The sequence below is a fragment of the Ceratotherium simum genome, chromosome 39, assembly GCF_057802395.1.
Source record: "Ceratotherium simum simum isolate JZ-2026a chromosome 39, ASM5780239v1, whole genome shotgun sequence".
NCBI lineage: Eukaryota > Metazoa > Chordata > Mammalia > Perissodactyla > Rhinocerotidae > Ceratotherium > Ceratotherium simum.
The window spans coordinates 2,756,575-2,778,403 of record NC_141938.1 but is presented as its reverse complement, the minus strand read 5'-3'; the positions used below and the strand labels follow the sequence as shown (position 1 = coordinate 2,778,403).

Below are 21,829 nucleotides of genomic sequence, written 5' to 3'. Positions count from 1 at the left end.
CTACAATTCTCACATTCTTTTTAGTTTTTCTACTCTTCTTTTATAGCTTTCTACTGTGTTGAGTATTTTCTTTTTTGAGAAGAGAGAGACGTATATGTCTTTATTGTAACAAAGTGTCATAACTTGTTATAAAAATAATAACTTATATTGTGCCTTTGGATTGCTCCTGGGCGGCTGTGAAGCCCTGCATCTTGTGAAGGTGGCTTTTTTTCTCTCCAGAAGGGAATTTCTGCCTCTTCCACCTCAGTCAGGACTGTTGTTTGTTGCAGGGGTTCCTCTTATGCAGTTTTCGGTTTTCTCTCAGGGGCGATTGTTCCAAGAATAGTTGTAAGTCTGTTGTGCCCATAGGAGGAGGTGAGTTCAGAGTCTGCCTACACCACCATCTTAAGTGAATATTTTCTAATATAGCATTTTAATTTTTAAATGACTTTCACTATATTTTTGAAGTTTTCTTTTAGGGGTTGCTCTACTGTTTAACATATACTTCTTTTTTTTTTTTTTTTTTTTTTTATAATTTTATTTATTTATTTTTCCCCCAAAGCCCCAATAGATAGTTGTATGTCATCCTTCTAGTTGCTGTATGTGGGACACGGCCTCAGCATGGCCGGAGAAGTGGTGCGTCGGTGTGCGCCAGGGATCCGAACCCAGGCCGCCAGCAGCGGAGCGCACGCACTTAACCGCTAAGCCACGGGCCGGCCCAAACATATACTTCTTAATTTATAAGAATGAGCTTCAGATTTATGCAACCTTGATTCCAGTGATACATGGCAACGTTACTAAATATAGCTCTACTCCCTGTTGCCACTTTTGTGGTATTGTTACGCAGATTATATCTATTAATAATAGAACTGATAATATGTTGTTACACTAATTTATTTACCATTTGTAGTCATTTCCTTTGCCCCTACAGCTATGCTCCCACCACAACATTTGTGCATTTAATGGCAAACATATTACATGTGTATTACATTTCTATATATTATAGTCCCAACAGCACTTTACATACATAGTATTTTATACAATTCCCTTGATATCAGTTAAGAGAAGAAAAGAGAAAATGTGTATTTATTCTGTCTTTCATACTTACATAATTACTTATACTGGTGTTTTAGTTTCTCTACATTGATATGAATTACCACCTGGAGTCACTTGCTTTCAGCCTGTAGAAATCCTTCAATAATTCTTGCATGGCAGTGGCTATCAACATATTCTCTCAGTTTTGTTTATCTGGAAAAGTCTTTATTTCACCATCATTTTTTACATGGTAGTTTTCATGAATATAGGATTGTTGGTTGACAGTTTTTTTCTTTGTTCACTTTGAATTTGTTATCCCTCTGCCTTCTGACCTCCCTTTCTTCTGCTGAGATGTCAGCTATTAATTTTACTGGGGTTTCCTGGAAGACTTGGGTGTTTTCCCAATTGCTGTTTTTTCCAGGTGTATAGTTTTTACTTTCCTGTGTCTTTGCATGTCTCATAATTTTGTTACAAATCAGACATTACAGATAATATATCGTAGTAACTCCAGGTACTGGTCCCCTTTCTTCATGGAGTTTTATTGTCATTTGCTTATTTATTTGTTCAGTGACTTCCTGGATTGTTTTAGTGTGGTCTGTTTCCCCCATACAGTGAAACCTCTGATACAGCTCCTCAGGTGGGACACAGCTTCTCAGGTGGGACACAGCTTTGGGTAAGGCCACTGTCATAGGACACTGGTATTGGTAGGGCTCTCTCCCTCTTTTACAGACCACACTCAGTGGTTAAACTCCATCAATTGCTGGCTGATTGCTCTATTGTTTTCACTGTAGATGAGGATACCAAAGTGGAGTGACATAGTCAAGACTCCTAAAATGGAGCGGAGAGGCCATTAAGGAAGTGAGGTTTATGCACCTCCACAGCCAGGTGGGGAATGAACTTTTGAACATTGCCTGACCACAGAAACTGTATCCTAGAACAATTCTTCTTCCAGAAATTAGCAAACTGCTTAAGAACAACTCAAGCATCAATCACCTGCTGGCATGTCAGCTCTCTCCTTGCCAGAACTAATTATTAATTGTTCAAGACAACTTATATAAGCTTCTGGTTTTGCCTTGTAAACCCCTGCTGCCTCCTTTTTCCACTTCAGAGCACATTTGAATTTCTACCCAAATATGTGCTCTTGAATTACAATTCCCAGGACCCCAAATAAACCTCTTGCTTCTCTTGCAGTTCATGCCTTTTATTTTTTATTTTATTTTATTTTTTTGCTGAGGAAGACCGGCTCTGAGCTAACATCTATTGCCAATCCTCCTCCTTTTTTTTTCTCCCCAAAGCCCCAGGAGATAGTTGTATGTCATAGTTGCACATCCTTCTAGTTGCTGTATGTGGGACGCAGCCTGAGCATGGCCGGAGAAGGGGTGCGTCAGTGCGTGCCTGGGATCCGAACCTGGGCCGCCAGTAGCAGAGCATGCACACTTAACCACTAAGCCACGGGACCGGCTCCATGCCTTTTATTAATTGACATTCTATGATGTCAGAAGTGGGATCCAGAGTGACTGACCCCTGACTCTGGCACTGCTGCGTGGACATGAGCGAGGTGCTGTCAAGTGTCCTTTGAACCCTTTCATCTCCTCCCAGTGGCCCCAGCTCTCTTTGGTAAGTCCTCCTGGACTCAAATCTCCTGTCTATTGGTCAAGAATTATCTTTATTTGGGTGTGTTTTGTGCAGGCTTTGTAGGGAAATCTGTTCCCTTTTGTCTCTTAGGCCTTTGTTTGAGAAGTATGTACAAATGGGAAGTCTGTTTTCTAAGGGAGCTGCTGATGGGCAACTCCCCTCTGGGACCCCTGCTGGGTTTATGTTTAAAGAATATGGTCCTTCTACGTGGAGATTCTTGTCCCACTGGACCTGCATCACTTGGGATGATTTAAGGCTTCATTGGCCTAAATGGGGCTCCTTTAGAATTCCTACATTGGTTTACTTGCACGCTCAATTGGAAAAAGGCTATCAAACCAACAAATTGAATGGAAAGCTTATTTTAATTGATAACTCAAGACTTCTAAATGAAACAGCCAATAAGTTGCTTCTGTACAAACTCTTAATTCTAAACTTACTGAAGCCAATTCAGATCTCTCTCAAAGACTTGCCAAGCTTGAAAAGTCAGCCGATGCTTCCTCTGCTACAACTGCTTCCGCTTCTCGTCCACCTCCTCTTCTTCTCTGAACTCCCTTTTTATAATGATGATCCTGAGTCTCCTGTTGATCACCTCACATTGCAGCCCCTGTTCAGCTTCAGACAGGAGACAGAAACAACATCTTAGTCAATCTCATGCAGCCTTTGGACAAAATCTGTGTTATTAGTTCTAACTAAGGAATTTCCTGATGCCAAGGAAGACCCCAGTAAATTTGCCAAAGAATTCCAGTTAAATATTGAAACTTATTGACTCATCTATTCAGACCTATATCAGCTTATCCACATGCCTGTGGGAGAAGGGAGAGCCAAAGAATGGTTCCCTAAGGAAGGATGGAACAGCCCCATGGAACGTTTTTTCTAAACCTGGTGTTTTCCCCAAAATAATTGATTGGAAAAGGATTCAACAATGTCTACAAAAATCTGATGCATCCATGTTTGATTATTTTGACACATTTGAAAAGGCCTTTAAACAGTACTCTGGAATGATCACATTAATTATGAAACTTTCTTCCTGTTTAATTCAACTTTTGTCAACGTGTTGGAAGATGAACTTGCTACTCTTGTAAAAAGACATGCACTTAACTGGGCCACTATGGAAACACAGGATTTACTCAACCTGGCTGAACAATTTTCTAAAATAATTCAGAAAGCAGCCAAAAAGAAAGGTGCTGAAGCTCTAGATGTTCAAATTCAGGCCACACAAATTATGCAAGATCAGATGCAACAACTGACTCATAAACCTCCTCACACAAACAATACCCCTGTAAAGTGTGTCTGTAATTACTGTAAAAAACCCAGTCAATGGAAGAAAGATTGTTATAAGCTAAAGAATAAAAATCAGGTTCCCTGGTAAGAATCTCAATCTTAACCTTCCTTTCCCAAAGGGGGAACCTTACAATATTTTCAACAATAGGGCTTCTCCAAGGATTCAAAGAGAACATTCCCTTTCCTCCTAACTAATTATTTGGGAGAAATTGATCTGGTTATTGGATATGAGGTCACTAACGCCCTCACCAACCTCAGGGCTACCTTATTGGTCCTCAACTCCACCAGCCTTTCTTGTCTCCTTCCTCAGATTTCAGAAACTATACCAATGGTGGGGGTTTCAAATTACCCCATGACTGTCTTTAAGTCACTCCCGATTCCTTTTCAGTTAGGCCCAATATCAGGATCTCACCCATTCTTATTAGTTCCTTCTGCCCCTATATGTTTACTTGGGAGAAATTTCCTTGCAACTTATAAAGCCAGTATCTCTCTCTCTCCACAGGGGGAAATATTTCCTGAATTGAGAAACCTTAGAGACCCTAATCATTCTTTAACAGACACTGCTGAGCCCATAATGGGTTCCATCCCTATCTTACCCTCTCAAGTCAATAGACAAGAAAATCCTATCTTAGATGATATTCCTAACTGTCTCTGGTCAAAAAGTTCCACAGACATTGACAGTATTTATTCTGCTTTTCCAATAAAAATTGAACTGCATCCAAATAAGCCTTTGCCTAATATTACATGCTGAAGCAACTAAAGGCATTAAGCTTATAATTGAAGAGTATCTAAAACAAGAGCTTATTATTCCCTGCACAAGTCTTTGCAATACTCGCATCCTTCCTGTACATGAACCTCAAGGAAGAGGAAGGAGGTTAGTACAGGATTTGAGAGCCATCAGTAACACTGTAATACCTCAACACCCTGTTGTCCCTAATCCTCATACCTTACTGTCTCCTGTTCCTCCAGATAGCAAATCCTTTACAGTCATAGAGATTTGTAGTGCCTTCTGCAGCATTTTTAGATCCTGATAGCCAACTTTTATCTGCCTTTACTTGGGATGGACAACAATATACATGGACAATCATGCCCCAAGGTTATACTGAAGGCCCAACTTTAGTCTCTCAGATTTTAAAGGCTGATATAACAGGTGTAACCTTTTTTTATGGTTTTTATTACAATATGTGGATGATCTCCTCCTTGCTCACCATCAAGGGAGGCATCTAACACAGGTGGATTACACCCCTTAAGGAGACTTGCTTCCAAGGAACACAAAGTCTCTAAGGAGAAGGTATAATTTAATCAGCTCCAAATTAAATAATTAGGACATTTAATATCCAACCAAGGGATGATCCTTGGCCTAGATAGGGTAAAAGGAATCCTTTCTTCTCTATTCCCCAGACTAAAAGACAGTTGAGGGGATCTTTAGGATTAGCTGGTTATTGTAGAAACTGGATTCCCAACTTTTCAATGATGGCTCAACCTTATACTCTCTGCCTACATTTAACCAACCAGAACCCCTCAACTGGACTGAAGAAAATCAAAACACATTTGAGATGATTAAGCAAAGTCTCCTTGACACTCCAGCCCTAGGGCATCCTAACATAAATAGCCCTTTTTCCATTTTGTCCATGAGAAAGGAGGAAATGCATTAGCATCCTTTCTCGACAGCATGGAGGACAACATAGGCCAATAGGCTACTACAGCCAACAACTAGACCCTGTATCTAACGGACCACCTCCCTGCATGAGGCCATTGCTGCAACAGCAGTTCTCTTTAAAATGGCTGAAGAAACTGTTATGGGTTCTCCTCTGACTGCATAACCCACTCAGTGGAAGCCCTTCTTAATTCTCATCATCCTCAGCACCTCTCTGCCAGCAGACTAACCTCCTAGGAGCTTTTTCTTTTATCTTCACCAAATGTCACTCTTACTCACTACCATTCCCTCAATCCTGCCACTCTCCTCACATTGCCTTTTGATGACACATCTCATGGCTGTCTTATTTAGACACACCAATTATTGGTCCCCAGGCCAGACATATAAAAAATCCCACTTGAAAATGCTGACATAGTTTGATTTACTGATGGGTCTTATCTGAAAGATGAAAATGGCAAATAGAAGGCAGCATATGCAATTGTGTCTTAATAGAAACAATAGAAGCTGATCCTTTACCAATGGCTACCTCTGCACAATAGGATGAACTTATGGCCCTAACCCAAGCCTGTTATCTAGCCAAAGGGAAAACTGCCAATATCTATGCAGACAGCAGATGTGCCTTTGGAGTAACTCATGATTGTGGCATGCTTTGGAAACAAAGAGGATTCGTAACCTCTTCAGGTCAAAAGATAAAAAATAGCTCCTATGTGTTAGATTTTTAGATGCCATTCAGAAACTGAGATCTTTAGCAATAATAAAGATTTCTGGATATTCTAAGGTGAACACAGAGGAAAGTAAAGGTAGTCATTTTGCTGATTCAGCTGCAAAAAAGTGGGGGAAAAATATGGCCCTTGGAGATTACAAAACTCTTTTTGAATTTGCCCTAAAACAAAAATTACCTTTAACCCTGTCAGAGATTAAAAAAATAAATTAATGGAAGCCCAACATTGACTACCAAACAGGAAGAGAAAATGGACAGAAGAAGGTTGCACATTTGAAGGGAATAAAAATTTGTGGTATGGGGGCCGGCCCCATGGCTTAGCGGTTAAGTGTGTGCACTCTGCTACTGGCAGCCTGGGTTCGGATCCCGGGCGTGCACTGACGCACCGCTTGTCAGGCCATGCTGAGGCGGCGTCCTACATACAGCAACTAGAAGGATGTGCAACTACGACATACAACTATCTACTGGGGCCTTGGGGAGAAAAAGGGAAAAAAAAAAAAAAAAGGATGAGGGTTGGCAATAGATGTTAGCTCAGGGCCGGTCTTCCTCAGCAAAAAGAGGAAGATTGGCATGGATGTTAGCTCAGGGCTGATCTTCCTCACACACACAAAAAAATTGTGGTATGGTCCTAATGGCCATCCTGTCCTCCCTGATCACCTCCAGGAACATATTCGAAGCTATGTTCATGATTTAACTCATTGGAATACTGATAAAATGGTGCTTTGGGGAAAACAATATTATTGAAAACCATCACCTAAAATGGCTTTGAGAGTTTATCAAAGATGCCATATATGTCTTAAACATAACCCTGGAAAGCCCATCCAGAGTTCCATGGGCCATTTCCTTTACCTTCTGGGCCTGTCAAGTTGGACTTCATCCAACTACCACCATCTCCAGGATATAAATATGTTTAAAATGGTCTTCATGTTTTCCCACTGGACTGAAGCATTCCCATGCTGCAGGGCAACAGCTCACACTAAGTAAAATTCTCCTAGAAAAGATTATACCTACCTGGGGTGTCCCCTCAGAGCTTCACAGCAATTGAGGAACTCATTTTACAGGTCAAATCATACAAGCTGTATGTAAAATCTAGCACATTCTACATTTTCCTTGTGCCTATCATCCTCAATCTTCTGGTCTCATTGAAACAACTAATGTGATCATAAAAACTCAATTGGTCAAACTCATAGAATCTTTTAATCTCCCATGGATGAAGGCCCTGCCTTTGGTATTACTTAACCTCAGGTCTACACCTTTGGGGAAGCACAAGCTCTCCCTATTTTAAATCATCACAGGGTGACCTATGAGATTAGGTCTCATATGTCCATGTCTAAAAGGACTATCTGAGCCTGTCCTGCTTAAAGGAGATATTCTGACCTACTGCAAGATCTCACAAGGCTCTTAAGGACACTACTGCTCTAGTAGAACAATGTTCTTACAGGGCACTCCAGGGAGACAAAGATGTACATCACCACAGTCTTCAATAAAGACACCATCACAAGGAGGCCCTACAACCACGATGGAAAGGGCCATACGGTATTGTTGACCAATCCTTGTGCAGCCAAACTTCAGGGCATTGACTCATGGATTCATGTTTCTCATCTTATAAAGGCATCCTCACCTGACTGGACCTCTCAACCAGACATCAAATTACAAATATCTCCTGCTGCTCTTCACCTGGATGAGAAACTAATGACATCTGAGGTAGACAGCTGTCCCAAGAATCCAGACCAGGCCAGTATTCGTGTCTAACCTATCTGAACTTTTTAGCATTCTCATCCTCTTTGCTGGAATTCTAATGCTCTTTGCCCTCCTACATACTATAGGAATTCTGTGTTGGTGGTAACATGTTTCCCTTATTACTGACCTCTATGCTCTTTTTCATCTTCATTTTCACAGTCTCTAATTCCTCGGAGAAAAATGCTATAATACAATTCTCCCAATCCCTAGCCTCCACTGGAGACCTATCTGATTGCTGGATCTGCCATCACCAACCTACCACTAGTTTTAGGAGAATAAACAATCCTATTGCTATACCTATTTACAATTCCACTTTTATTCCTAATTTCAACATAAATATGACAAGCTGGCCTTCCACCTTTATCTACAGAATTCAACTTTTTTCCCTTACACAGGAAGATCCCCCTGACTCTCTAACCCCTTTCAAGGAATTCATAAATGCCTCTAACAGTGCTTCATCCATGCCTATCCAGGAACTCCCACATTCATACATGTGGGTCTACCAAAAATGTCATCAGAGGGGCATAATTGCTCCCTGATTAATCAATCACGGTGTGCAACTCCTCTCTGCAAGGCCTCCTTCCAGAAGACTGATGATGTTGTAGACCATCTAGAGAATGATACTCTTCCCATATGCACCAACTAGACAGATCCTTGGTTCACGTCTGTGCTACCTTCTTTGTCTGTAAATGAGTCTTTGAATAATTAAACTTTGGCTGGTGTTCTTTGCCCCTTCAGGATATATTTTTATATGTAGATATGATAGAAAAATCTGGGCTTCTGACTGCCTAAACAGCTGGCAAGTGAGTGGTGCTTGTTTCTTAGGCCAAGTAACCACTCTTTTTACTATACTTAAACTGGTCTCTGGAAAAACTGATTCCATACAGAAAACTCAAAAGAAAAGGGCCGTCTCTATCATAGATGATGATCCTGGTGAAGATCCCCCTGAATATGAGGATAATAGTTGCAGTTTCAATCAAAGCTGTGACTTCCCTGCTGGTTATTCAGGACATATTGGCCCTTATTTCTTTAAGGGACTCTTTTCTTGGTTAGGAGTTGGCACATTCCAACTGGATCTCATGATGAGGAATCTTACTAGAACTGTCAATACAATTGCTCGCTCTATTGCAAAAGCAATAAGAGCACAACAAGCTCCTTAGATTCTCGAGCTTGAGTAATCCTTGACAACAGAATAGCCCTGGACTATCTCCTTGCTGCCCAAGGAGGAGTCTGCGCTATTGCCAACACCTCCTGTTGCACCTGGATTAATACATCTCAACAAGTTGAAGTAGAGACGATGAAGCTTTTCAAACCAGCTCAATCTCTTAAGGGCCACTCGGATTTTACTCCAAGCTGGTTGAATTTCACGTTTCCTGATGTATTTAGTTGGCTTCTTTCTGGCCTTGGGGCTATCCTCAGGTCTGAGTTACAAATTATTTTGCTTATTATAATCTAATTTGCTCTCTTTTTGTCATTTTTAAACTGTTCATGATGTGTACTTCTTACTGTTACTCCAAAACCTTGAGGTAGTGGTTGCCCAGAGACTTGAGACTATTCAAAAGACCTATCCATTGATGGCCATTGAGAACAAGACTATTTCTGACATCTGATGACTATAACATGACGCCTAAGACTCATTTCCTGACCACCTACCTCTTGCTCAAATGTAGCCTAAGCTTTTGACTGAGTCACTCCCATGAAAGACCTCACTTTCCCCCTATGTGGGACCTGACTTCCCAAGAATGAGCCTTCCTCGCAATGAGGGAGACACCTAAACATACGACATCAAATAGGAGATCCATAATGCTTTCTGAGAAAAGATCTCAATCAAGAGGAAAAAACATAGATGAGGATACAAAATGGAGTAACATATGTCAAGACTTCTAAAATGGAGCTAGGCGGCCATTAAGGGACACTTATGCACCTCCACAGCCAGGTGTGGACTGAACTTTTGAACTTCTCCTGGCCACAGAAACCATATCCTGGAAGAATTCCTCTTCCAGAAATGAACAAACTGCTTAAGAACAATTTAAGAATCAATCAGCAACTGGCATGTCAGCTCTCTCCTTGCAACAACTGACCATTAATTGTTCAAGACAACTTATGTAAATGTATGGTTTGGCCTTTATAACCCCCTGCTGCCTCCTTTGTCCACTTCAGAGCATATCTGAGTTTCTACTCAAATCTGTGCCTCCCAATTGCAATTCCCAGGACCCCAAATAAACCTCTTACCTCTCCTGCAGTTCATGCTTTTTATTAATTGACATCACCTACATCCTGGGAGCATAACTTGCTTGACCAATTAATCCAGTGAAAATTTATCCTTTTTAGAAATAATTTCTGAGGTTGCTCTTTGATATTTGTTCTGAGATTTTGAAGCCTCCTCCTAGCAGTCTAATTCTCTGGTTCTTTCCAGAAAACTAGTCAGCCTATAGACTAAGCTGTATCTTTTTTTTTTTAATAATTTTTATTTATTTATTTTTTCCCCCAAAGCCCCAGTAGATAGTTGTATGTCATAGCTGCACATCCTTCTAGTTGCTGTATGTGGGAACGCAGCCTCAGCATGGCTGGAGAAGCAGTGCGTCGGTGCGCACCAGAGATCTGAACCCAGGGTGCCAGCAGCAGAGCGCGTGCACTGAACCGCTAAGCCACGGGGCCGGCCCTAAGCTGTATCTTTATAAAATACACAAATCTACTCCTAATTGACTTTCACCTCATTCTCCATTTTTTTGAGTGCCCTTTGACTTGAACTTTTCATGATCTTTTGCCAGCCAAGTTAATTCTCTGGAAAGGTAATAAGAGCTATGTGATTTATGGCTTGCTTCACCCCCATGGTCAGGAAAGATCTCTGTGCCGGGACCCTGCAGTTGTTTGGAGGACAACGAGAAGCCTCTTTCTGAGTGACAATCCCATTTCAGGAGTTGAGTGCTCAAGGGAGGAGAGAGACAGCAGCCAGTGGTCCTCTTCATTGTGTCTCCTGCCCCCTCATGGATGACTTGTGTTCCAGCCACCTCATGACCTGGCTGACCGGTGAACCAGTACCGTGAGCACACCACTCCAAAGATATCACCTCAGTTCCATGTGGAGGGACTGGAACAATGGTGTCCCAACTTTTCAAGCAAACTCATCCAGCACCTGTTAACCCTCAGCAACAGGCAGTTGGGGGTAGGGTTTGAAAATTTGAAGTCCTGTTGTCCCAGGAAGAAAGCCCTCTGAGTGGGAGCTGGGGTGACAGGGTGCCATGTGTTCTAGACTGCAGGAGTCTGACATGGAGTCTTCACCAATGTGAGCTGGGAGGAGCTAGGGAGGCAGTGCTTTTGTTTCAAATACCACAGAACCTTGTGTTTCTTACAAATCTTCATAGATTTTCTTGAATAGATCTGCCTTTCCTATTTGCTTTAGGACTACTTCCAGTGAATTTAAATGTTTATTAAAATAATTTTCCCTAGTTTTATTGGGGTGTGGGTCAGCAGAGATCCGCACACTGTCAGGACACCCTAATACACTTAGTATGAAGCTCATTCCAGGAAACACTCGCCAGTTTGAAAGAGGATGGAGGTCAGAATCTCTAATATCACTTATCATTTCATATGTGAACAAAATTGAGAAAATTTATTTTTAATGATTTCCAAAGAAGCATTGAACACTACTTAAAAATTACTGTTTGGAAGATTACACATACAGAAACAGCTTCTCATTTAAAATGAATCACTCATTTGATTTATAAAGATTTAAAAATAAAATATGGTGTTAATTAAGGTTCTCCAGGGAAAGAGAACCAACATGATGTGTGTATGTAAGCATGTGTGTTTATACTTATGTATAAATTTTTCCTTATAGGTGATTTTTTTAATTGAGGTAAAATTGGTTCATAACATTATATAAGTTTCAAGTGTACCACATTATAATTTGACACCTCTATATGTCACAGCATGCTCACCACCAAAAGTCTAGTTTCTATCCATCACCATACAATTGACCCCCTTTGCCCATTTCACCCTCCCCCACCCCCCTTTCCCTCTGGTAACCACCAATCTATTGTCTGCAGCTATGAATTTGTTTTTGTTTTATATTCCACATATGAATCAAATCATATGGTATTTTTCCTTCTCCCTCTGACTTATTTCACTTAGCATAATGCTGTCAATGTCCATCCACATTGTCACAAATGGCAAGATTTCATCCTTTTCTATGGCTGAATGGTATTCCATTGTATATATACACATCATTACCCATTCATCTCTTGATGGACACTTAGGTTGTTTCCATATCGTGCCTATTGTAAATAATGCTGCAGTGAACACATGGGTGCAGATATCTTTTTGAATTAGTGTTTTTGTATTCTTCAGATAAATAGCTGAATCATATGGTGATCCATATGGTGGTTCTATTTTAATTTTTTGAGGAATCACCATACTGTTTTCCATAGTGGCTGTACCAATTTACATACCCACTAACAGTGTAAGAGTGTTGCCTTTTCTCTGCCCCCTCTCCAACACTTTTCTTTTTTTTTGTCTTTTTGATAATAGCCTTCTAACAGGTGTGAGGTGATATCTCATTGTGGTTTTGATTTGCATTTCCTATGATTAGTGGTGTTGAAGATCTTTTCCTGTGCCTGTTGACCATCTGTATGTCTTCATAGGAAAAATGTCTATTCAGAACCTCTGCCCATGTTGTAGTCAGGTTGTTTGTTGTGAGTTGTATATGTTCTTTATATATATTGGATACTAACCCCTTATTGGAAGTATAATGTACAAATATATTTTCCCATTTGGTAGGTTGCCTATTCCTTTTGTTGATGGTTTCCTTTGTTGTGTAGAAGCTTTTTACTTTGATGTAGTCCCATTTGTTTATTTTTGCTTTTGTTTCCCTTGCCCCTGGAGTCAAATCCACAAAATCTGACATCAAGGAGCTGACTGCCTATGTTTTGTTCTATATATTTTACGGTTTCAGGTCTTATGTTCAAGTCTTTATTCCATTTGAGTTAATTTTTTTGTATAGTGAAAAGATATTGGTCTAGTTATTAAACTTTTACATATGGCTGTCTAGTTTTCCCCACATCATTTATTGAAGAAACTTTCCGTTCTCCACTGTATGGTCTTGGCTCCTTTGTCATAAATTAGTTTCCATATATGCTGTGTGGGTTGATTTCTGAGCTCTCAATACTGTTCCATTGATCTGTGTGTCTGTTTTTTTGCCAATACCATACTGTTTTGGTTAGTATAGCTTTGTAGTATAGTTTGAAATCAGGGAGTGTGATACCTTGGCTTTGTTATTTTTTCTCAGGATTGCTTTGGCTATTCTGGGGCTTTTGTGGTTCCATACAAATTTTAGGATTTTTTTGTTCTAATTCTGTGAAAATATTGACTCAATAGTTGTTCAGAAGCATGTTGTTTAATCTCCACATACTTGTGATTTTTCCAGCTTTCTTCTTGTTGTTGATTTCATACCACTGTTGTCAGAACAGATGCTTGATATGATTTCAAACTTGTTAAATTTATTGAGACTTGTTTTGCGTCCCAACACATGGTCTATCCTTGAGAATGCTTCATGTGCACTTGAGAAGAATAGTATTCTGCTGCTTTTGGATGAAATGATCTGTTTATATCGATTAAATCTGTCTGGTCTAATGTGTCATTTAAAGCCCATGTTTCCTTGTTGACTTTCTGTCTGGATGACCTATCCATTGATGTAAGTGAGGTGTTAAAATCCCCTACTATTATTATGTTGCTGTAAATTTCTCCCTTTAGATCTGTTAATGGTTGCTTTATATATTTTGGTGCTCCTATGTTGTGTGCACATATATTAATAAATGTCATGTCTTCTTGATGCATTATCCCCTTTATCATTATATAATGTCCATCTTTGTTGTTACCTTTTTTGGCTTGAAGTCTATTTTGTCTGATGTAAGTATGGCTACACTCCCTTTCTTTTGGCTGCCATTTGCCTGGAGTATAATCTTCCACCCCTTCACTTTGAGCCTATGTTTGTCTTTAGAGCTGAGATGAGTGTCCTGGAGGCAGCATATAGTTGGATCTTGTTTTTTAATCCATCTAGCCACTCTGTAACTTTTGATTGGTGATTTCAATCCATTTATATTTAGGGTGATTATTGATTTATGAGGACTTATCAGTGCCATTTTATCTTTTGTTTTCCAATTGCTCTACATCCCCATTGTTTCTTTTCCCTTGTGTTTCTGTCTGCCCTTTTAGTTTGTGGTTTTCTATGATGCCTTAGTCAGTTTCTTCTTCCTTTTTTTTGTGAAGAAGAGTTGCCTTGAGCTAACATCTGTTGCCAATCTTCCCCTATTTTGTATCTGGGTTGCCACCTCAGCATGGATGATGAGTGGCGTAGGTCCACACCTGGGATCTTAGAGTGTGCCAGACTTAACCACTACACCATGGGCCGGCCAGGTGTTTCTTCTTTTCTTATGTTTCATGTCCCTGCTCTAGATTTTTGTTTTGTAGTTACCATGAGATGTGTATAAAACATGTCATAGATAAAATAGTCCTTTTTCTTTTCTTTTTTTTTTTAATTTTTTGTTTATTGCAGTAACATTGGTTTATAACATTGTAAAAATTTCAGGTGTACATCATTGTACTTCTATTTCTGCATAGATTACATCATGTTCACCACCCAAATACTAATTACAACCCATCACCACAAACATGTTCCGAATTATCCCTTTCACCCTCCTCCCTCCCCCCTTCCCCTCTGGTAACCACCAATCCAATCTCTGTCCCTATGTGTTTGTTTATTGTTGTTATTATCTACTACTTAATGAAGGAAATCATACGGTATTTGACCTTCTCCCTCTGACTTATTTCACTTTGCATTATGCCCTCAATGTCCATCCATGTTGTCACAAATGGCTGGATTTCATCGTTTCTTATGGCTGAGTAGTATTCCATTGTGTATATATACCACAGCTTCTTTATCCATTCGTCCCTTGATGGGCACTTAGGTTGCTTCCAAGTCTTGGCTATTGTGAATAACACTGCAATGAACACAGGGGTGCATGTACCTTTGCAAATTGGTGTTTTCATGTTCTTTGGATAAATACCCAGCAGTGGAATAGCTGGATCATATGGTAGTTCTATCCTTGATTTTTTGAGGAATCTCCATACTGTTTTCCACAGAGGCTGGACCAGTTTGCACTCCCACCAGCAGTGTATGAGAGTTCCCTTCTCTCCACATCCTCTCCAACACATGTTGTTTCCTGTCTTGTTAATTATAGCCATTCTGACGGGCGTGAGGTGATATCTCATTGTAGTTTTCATTTGCATTTCCCTGATAGTTAGTGATTTTGAACATCTTTTCATGTGTCTGTTGGCCATCTGTATATCTTCTTTGGAGAAATGTCTGTTCAGATCTTTTGCCCATTTTTTAATTGGGTTGTTAGTTTTTTGTTGTTGAGATGCATGAGTTCTTTATATATTTTGGAGATTAAGCCCTTATCAGATGTATGGTTTGCAAATATCTTCTCCCAATTGTTAGGTTGTCTTTTCGTTTTGTTGATGGTTTCCTTTGCTGTGCAGAAGCTTTTTAGTTTGATGTAGTCCCATTTGTTTATTTTTTCTATTGTTTCTCTTGCCCGGTCAGATGTGGTGTTTGAAAAGATGTTGCTAAGACCGATGTCGAAGAGCGTACTGCCTATGTTTTCTTCTAGAAGTTTCATAGTTTCAGGTCTTACATTCAAGTCTCTAATCCATTTGGAGTTAATTTTTGTGTATGGTGTAAGGTAAGGGTCTACTTTCATTTTTTTGCATGTGGCTATCCAGTTTTCCCAACACCATTTGTTGAAGAGACTTTCTTTTCCCCATTGGATGTTCTTGGCTCTTTTGTCAAAGATTAGCTGTCCATAGACGTGTGGGTTTATTTCTGGGCTTTCGATTCTATTCCATTGATCTGTGTGTCTGTTTTTGTGCCAGTACCATGCTGTTTTGGTTACTATAGCTTTGTAGTATATTTTGAAATCAGGGAGTGTGATACCTCCAGCTTTGTTCTTTTTTCTCAGGATTCCTTTAGCTATTCGGGGTCTTTTGTTGTTCCATATAAATTTTAGGATTCTTTGTTCTATTTCTGTGAAAAATGTTGTTGGAACTTTGATAGGGATTGCATTGAATCTATAGATGGCTTTAGGAAGTATGGACATCTTAACTATGTTAATTCTTCCAACCCAAGACCACGGAATATCTTTCCATTTTTTTGTGTCTTCTTCAATTTCTTTCAGAAATGTTTTATAGTTTTCGGTGTACAGATCTTTCCCTCTTTGGTTAAGTTTATTCCTAGGTATTTTATTCTTTTTGTTGCGATTGTAAATGGGATGGTATTCTTAATTTCTCTTTCTGCTACTTCGTTGTTAGTGTACAGAAATGCAACTGATTTTTGTATGTTGATTTTGTATCCTGCAACTTTACCATATTCGTTTATTACTTCTAAAAGTTTTCTGGTGGATTCTTTAGGGTTTTCTATATATAAAATCATGTCATCTGCAAATAGTGACAGTTTCACTTCTTCCTTTCCAATTTGGATCCCTTTTATTTCTTTCTCTTGCCTGATTGCTCTGGCTAGGACTTCCAATACTATGTTAAATAGGAGTGGTGAGAGTGGGCATCCTTGTCTGGTTCCTGTTCTTAGAGGGATAGCTTTCAGTTTTTCACCATTGAGGATGATATTAGCTGTGGGTTTCTCATATATGGTCTTTATTATGTTGAGGTACTTTCCTTCTATACCCATTTTATTCAGAGTTTTTATCATAAATGGATGCTGTATCTTGTCAAATGCTTTCTCTGCATCTATTGAGATGATCATGTGATTTTTGTTCTTCATTTTATTAATGTGGTGTATTATGTTGATTGATTTGCAAATGTTAAACCATCCCTGCATCCCTGGAATAAATCCCACTTGATCATGGTGTATAATCTTTTTAACGTATTGTTGTATGCGATTTGCTAGTATTTTGTTGAGGATTTTCGTATCGATGTTCATCAGTGATATCGGCCTGTAATTTTCTTTTTTTGTGTTGTCCTTGTCTGGTTTTGGTATCAGGGTAATGTCAGCTTCGTAGAATGAGTTAGGGAGCTTCCCCCTCTCCTCAATTTGTTGGAAGAGTTTGAGAAGGATAGGTATTAAGTCTTCTTTGAATGTTTGGTAGAATTCACCAGGGAAGCCGTCTGGTCCTGGACTTTTATTTTTGGGGAGGTTTGTGATTACTGTTTCGATCTCCTTACTGGTGATTGGTCTATTCAAATTCTCTACTTCTTCTTGATCCAGTTTTGGAAGGTTGTATGATTCTAAGAATTTATCCATTTCTTCCAGATTGTTGAATTGGTTGGCATATAGCTTTTCATAGTATTCTCTTATAATCTTTTGTATTTCTGAGGTGTCTGTTGTAACCTCTCCTCTTTCATTTCTGATTTTACTTATTTGTGCCTTCTCTCTTTTGTTCTTGGTGAGTCTAGCTAAAGGTCTGTCAATTTTGTTGATCTTTTCAAAGAACCAGCTCTTGGTTTTATTAATTTTTTCTATTTTTTTTTGGTCTCTATTTCATTAATTTCTGCTCTGATTTTTATTATTTCACTTCTTCGACTGATTTTGGGCTTGGTTTGTTCTTCTTTTTCCAGTTCCTTTAGGTGCATTGTTAGATTGTTTATTTGAGATTTTTCTTGTTTGTTGAGATAGGCCTGTATTGCTATAAACTTCCCTCTTAGAACCGCTTTTGCTGTATCCCATAAATTCTGGCATGTCGTATTTTCATTTTCATTTGTCTCCAGGTATTTTTTGATTTCTTCTTTGATTTCTTCATTAACCCAGTCGTTGTTCAGTAGCATTTTGTTTAATCTCCATGTATTTGTGGCTTTTCTGATTTTCTTCCTATAGTTGATTTCTAGTTTCATACCATTGTGGTCAGAAAAGATGCTTGGTATTATTTCAATCTTCTTAAATTTATGGAGACTTGTTTTGTGGCCTAATATGTGATCAATCCCGGAGAATGTTCCATGTGCATTTGAAAAGAACGTGTATTCTTCGGTTTTTGGATGGAATGCTCTGTATATATCTACTAGGTCCATCTGTTCTAGTGTGTCATTTAAGGCCAATGTTTCCTTATTGATCTTCTGTTTGGATGATCTATCCGTTGGTGTAAGTGGAGTGTTAAAGTCCCCTACTATTATTGTGTTACAGTCTATTTCCGTTTTTATGTCTGTTAATAATTGCTTTATATATTTAGGTGCTCCTACATTGGGTGCGTAGATATTTACAAGTGTTACATCCTCTTGTTGGATTGTTCCCTTGATCATTATGTAATGCCCTTCTTTGTCTCTTTTTACAGTTTTTGTTTTAAAGTCTATTTTGTCTGATATGAGTACTGCTACCCCAGCTTTCTTTTCATTGCCATTTGCGTGGAGTATCTTTTTCCATCCCTTCACTTTCAGTTTGTGAGTGTCTTTAGGTCTGAAGTGTGTCTCTTGTATGCAGCATATATATGGGTCTTGTTTTTTTATCCAGTCAGCCACCCTATGCCTTTTAATGGGAGCATTTAGTCCATTGACGTTTAAAGTAGCTATTGATAAGTATGTACTTACTGCCATTTTTTAACTTTTTTTTTTTCTCAGTGTTTTAGTAGTCCTTCTCTGTTCCTTACTTCTTCTATACAGAATTGATGGTCACTTTAGTTTGACCTCTGTCTGAAAGCTGTACTCTTTAACTCCCCTCCTCCCTCCTTTTATGTTTTTAATATCATATCTAACCTCTTTTTTGTGCATTTGTATCCATTATGTTCTAATCATGGAAATAGATAATTTTTCCTATTTGTGGTCTTCTCTTTTCCCCTTAAATCAGTCCCTTTAACATTTCTTGTAGCACTGGTTTCTTGGTGACAAACTCCTTTAATTTTTGCTTATCTGGGAAAATTTTGATCTCTCCTTCCATTTTGAATGATAACCTTGCTGGGTAGAGTATTCTTGGCTGTAAGTTTTTTCCTTTTAGCACTTTAAATATATCGTGCCATTCTTTTCTAGCCTGTAAGGTTTCTGCTGAGAAGTCAGCTGATAGCCTTATGGGGTTTCCTTTGTATGTAACTTGACATTCTCTTGCAGCTTTTAGGATTCTCTCTTTATCTTTAATTCTGGACATTTTGATTATGATGTGTCTTGGTGTGGGTCTCTTTGGGTTTATCTTGTTTGGGGCTCTATGTGCTTCCTGTACCTGGATGTCTGTTTCCTTCCTTAGGTTAGGGAAGTTTTCATCTATTATTTCTTGAAATAGATTCTCTGCCCCCTTGTCTCGCTCTTCTCCTTCTGGGACACCTATAACACGGATGTTAGTGCACTTGATGTTGTCCCAGAGGTCCCTTAGACTGTCCTCACTCTTTTTAATTCTTTTCTCTTTTACCTGTTCACCTTGGGTAATTTCTTCTAGTCTTTCTTCCAGCTCACAGATCCGTTCTTCTGTATCCTCTACTCTGCTTTTGAGTCCCTCTAATGAATTTTTCATTTCCAGTATTGTATTCTTCATTTCTGATTGGTTCTTTTTTATATCTTCCATTTCTTTGTTGACATTCTCACTGAGTTCATCTATTCTTCTCCCCAGATCAGTGACTATCCTTAACACTCTTAGTTTGAACTCTCTGTCGGGTAGGTTGCTCATTTCTGTTTCACTTAGTTCCTTTTCTGGGGTTTTGTCCTGTTCCCTTACTTGGAATGTATTCTTTTGCTTCCTCATTTTGCCTCTTTCCCTGTGCTTGTGTCTACGTATTATGTAGGTCAGCTACGTCTCCTGCTCTTGGATAGGTGACCTTATGTAAGTGATGCCTTAGGAGGCTTCCAGTGTGCTTCCCTCAGTTCTCAATGTTCCAGGGGTGGCCCCTATGTGGGCTACGTGTGTCCTTCTATTGTGGCCTGTTAGCTCTCCCTATAGGCGCCCAGGGAGGCTGAGTTATGCTCCTGGCCAGCTGTTGTAATGATCAGCTGCTTGTAGTTGTTGTGGGCCCTTCAGTCTCTTTATCAGGTGTGGGGCACCCCAGCACAGTTGGCTGTAAGTTCTAATACCACATGTGTGTTGCAGTATTTCTTTTAACTGAGTAGGCCCCCAGCATGGCAGGTTGTTAGGCTCAGGGCCTTACAATTGCAGTAAGCCTCTAGCCTATTATGTCTCTTGTCAGCTCTCTGAGGATTGCAGCTGGGTGGGGCTGGCCTCAGGCACAGGAGCACCCGATTGTTTCAGGCTTTGGAAGGTGGAGCAAACCTCCTATGTGGGTCTTTGAGAAGCACAAGTCTTCTGCAGCTGACAAGCCCTGCCGCCCACAGGTCCACACACACAGTCAACACAGTCCTGCCCCGTGTGAGCGCCCCGACCTCCCCAAGCGGACCCAGTCTCTCCACGGCGGGAGCCCCACACGCTCTGCCACCGCCCCACACTCTCCACCCGCTCCTTGTGCACACCCTGCCCTGCTCAAGTCGGCTCAGTTGCCAGGCTGCAGAGAATCCAGTCACCAATCTATGCAGGCCCACACGTTGCCTGAGGGCTTGTTGTTGGGTGGGGCCAGTCTCTAGGGTGGGCTGCCTGCCCTGGCTGAGCTGGATTAAATCGGTGCTCTAGCGGGTGGAGCAGACCCTGGGCTAGCAGGCCTCAGGGAGAACTCCAATGGTGTCTGTGTCAGCTCGCTCGCACCAGGCCACAACAATGGCCGCCACCAATGTCCCAGTCCCTGGAGAGGTCTCACCCCTCACCGAGATGCACTCAGGGCCTATTAGGTGAGTCTCTTGTCACCAAAGCACTGTGCACCTTTCTTTCTGGTGATTTTAGGATGCTCTCTGAAACAGGTGAGTTTGCGCACGGGCCCTTTAAGAGCCAGTTTTAGTTTCTTTTTGAACCGGGTTTTCTGGGGGTGCTCCCCAATGCTTTAGTAGCAGGCAAAGTCAGATATTATGCCCCTGGTGTCGATTGTGCTGGGTCCACAAAATGCCCACAGCGGGGGCGCTCCCCGGCTCAGGGCCCCCGCGCCTCCAGGGAGGCTGCGTACCTGTGAGCTGCTCCCGGCGGCCATGAAGCTGGCGGCTTGTGAAGGCGGCGTTTTTCCTCTCCGGAAGGGAATCTCTGCCTCTTCTACCCCAGTTAGGATTGTCCGTTGTTGCAGGAGTTCCTCTTATCCAGTTTTCAGTTCTGTCTCAGGGGTAATTTTTCCACGAGTAGTTGTAAATTGGCTGTGTCCATGGGAGGAGGTGAGTTCAGAGTCTGCCTATGCCGCCATCTTGACTCCGCCTCAAAAATAGTCCTTTTTCTGCTGATAGCTTCTTAACTTCATTTGCCTATACAGGTTCCATCCTTTTGCTCCTCCCCTTTTATGTTTCTGTTGTCACAAATTATCCCATTTTATGTTGTGAGTTCGTTACCAAATTGGAGTAGCTATAGTTATTTTTAATTCTTTTTTATCCTTTAACCTTTATGCTATAATTAAGTGTTTAACACTTTATTCTGGAATAAATGTGCAATTTTCCAGTTCTATTTGTCACCTTACTCAAAGATTTGTGTACTTTTGCTTTTTTGTTTCAGGTAGAAAAGCTCCCTTTAACATTTCTTGTAAGGCAGGTCTAGTGGTAGTGAACTTCTTTAGCTTTTGTTTGTCTGGGAAAGCCTTTATTTCTCCTTCATATCTGAAGGATAACTTTGCTGGATAGACGATTCTTGGCTGGCAGTTTTTATCTTTCAATACTTTGAATATGTCATTCCACTCTCTCCTGGCCTGTGGAGTTTCTGCTGAGAAACCGTCTGATAGCCTA

The 21,829-nt window shown here is 40.3% G+C and overlaps 1 long non-coding RNA gene across 1 annotated transcript; it reads right to left on the bottom strand.

The window, feature by feature from the left end:
- Window positions 1–2,992: 2,992 nt before the first annotated feature.
- Window positions 2,993–21,391, bottom strand: LOC147912096 (uncharacterized). The gene is made up of 2 exons (XR_015550183.1): window positions 21,073–21,391; window positions 2,993–3,261 (listed from the first exon to the last, which is right to left on the bottom strand). It is a non-coding gene; the product is annotated as an uncharacterized LOC147912096 (long non-coding RNA).
- Between the last annotated feature and the right edge of the window lie 438 nt (window positions 21,392–21,829).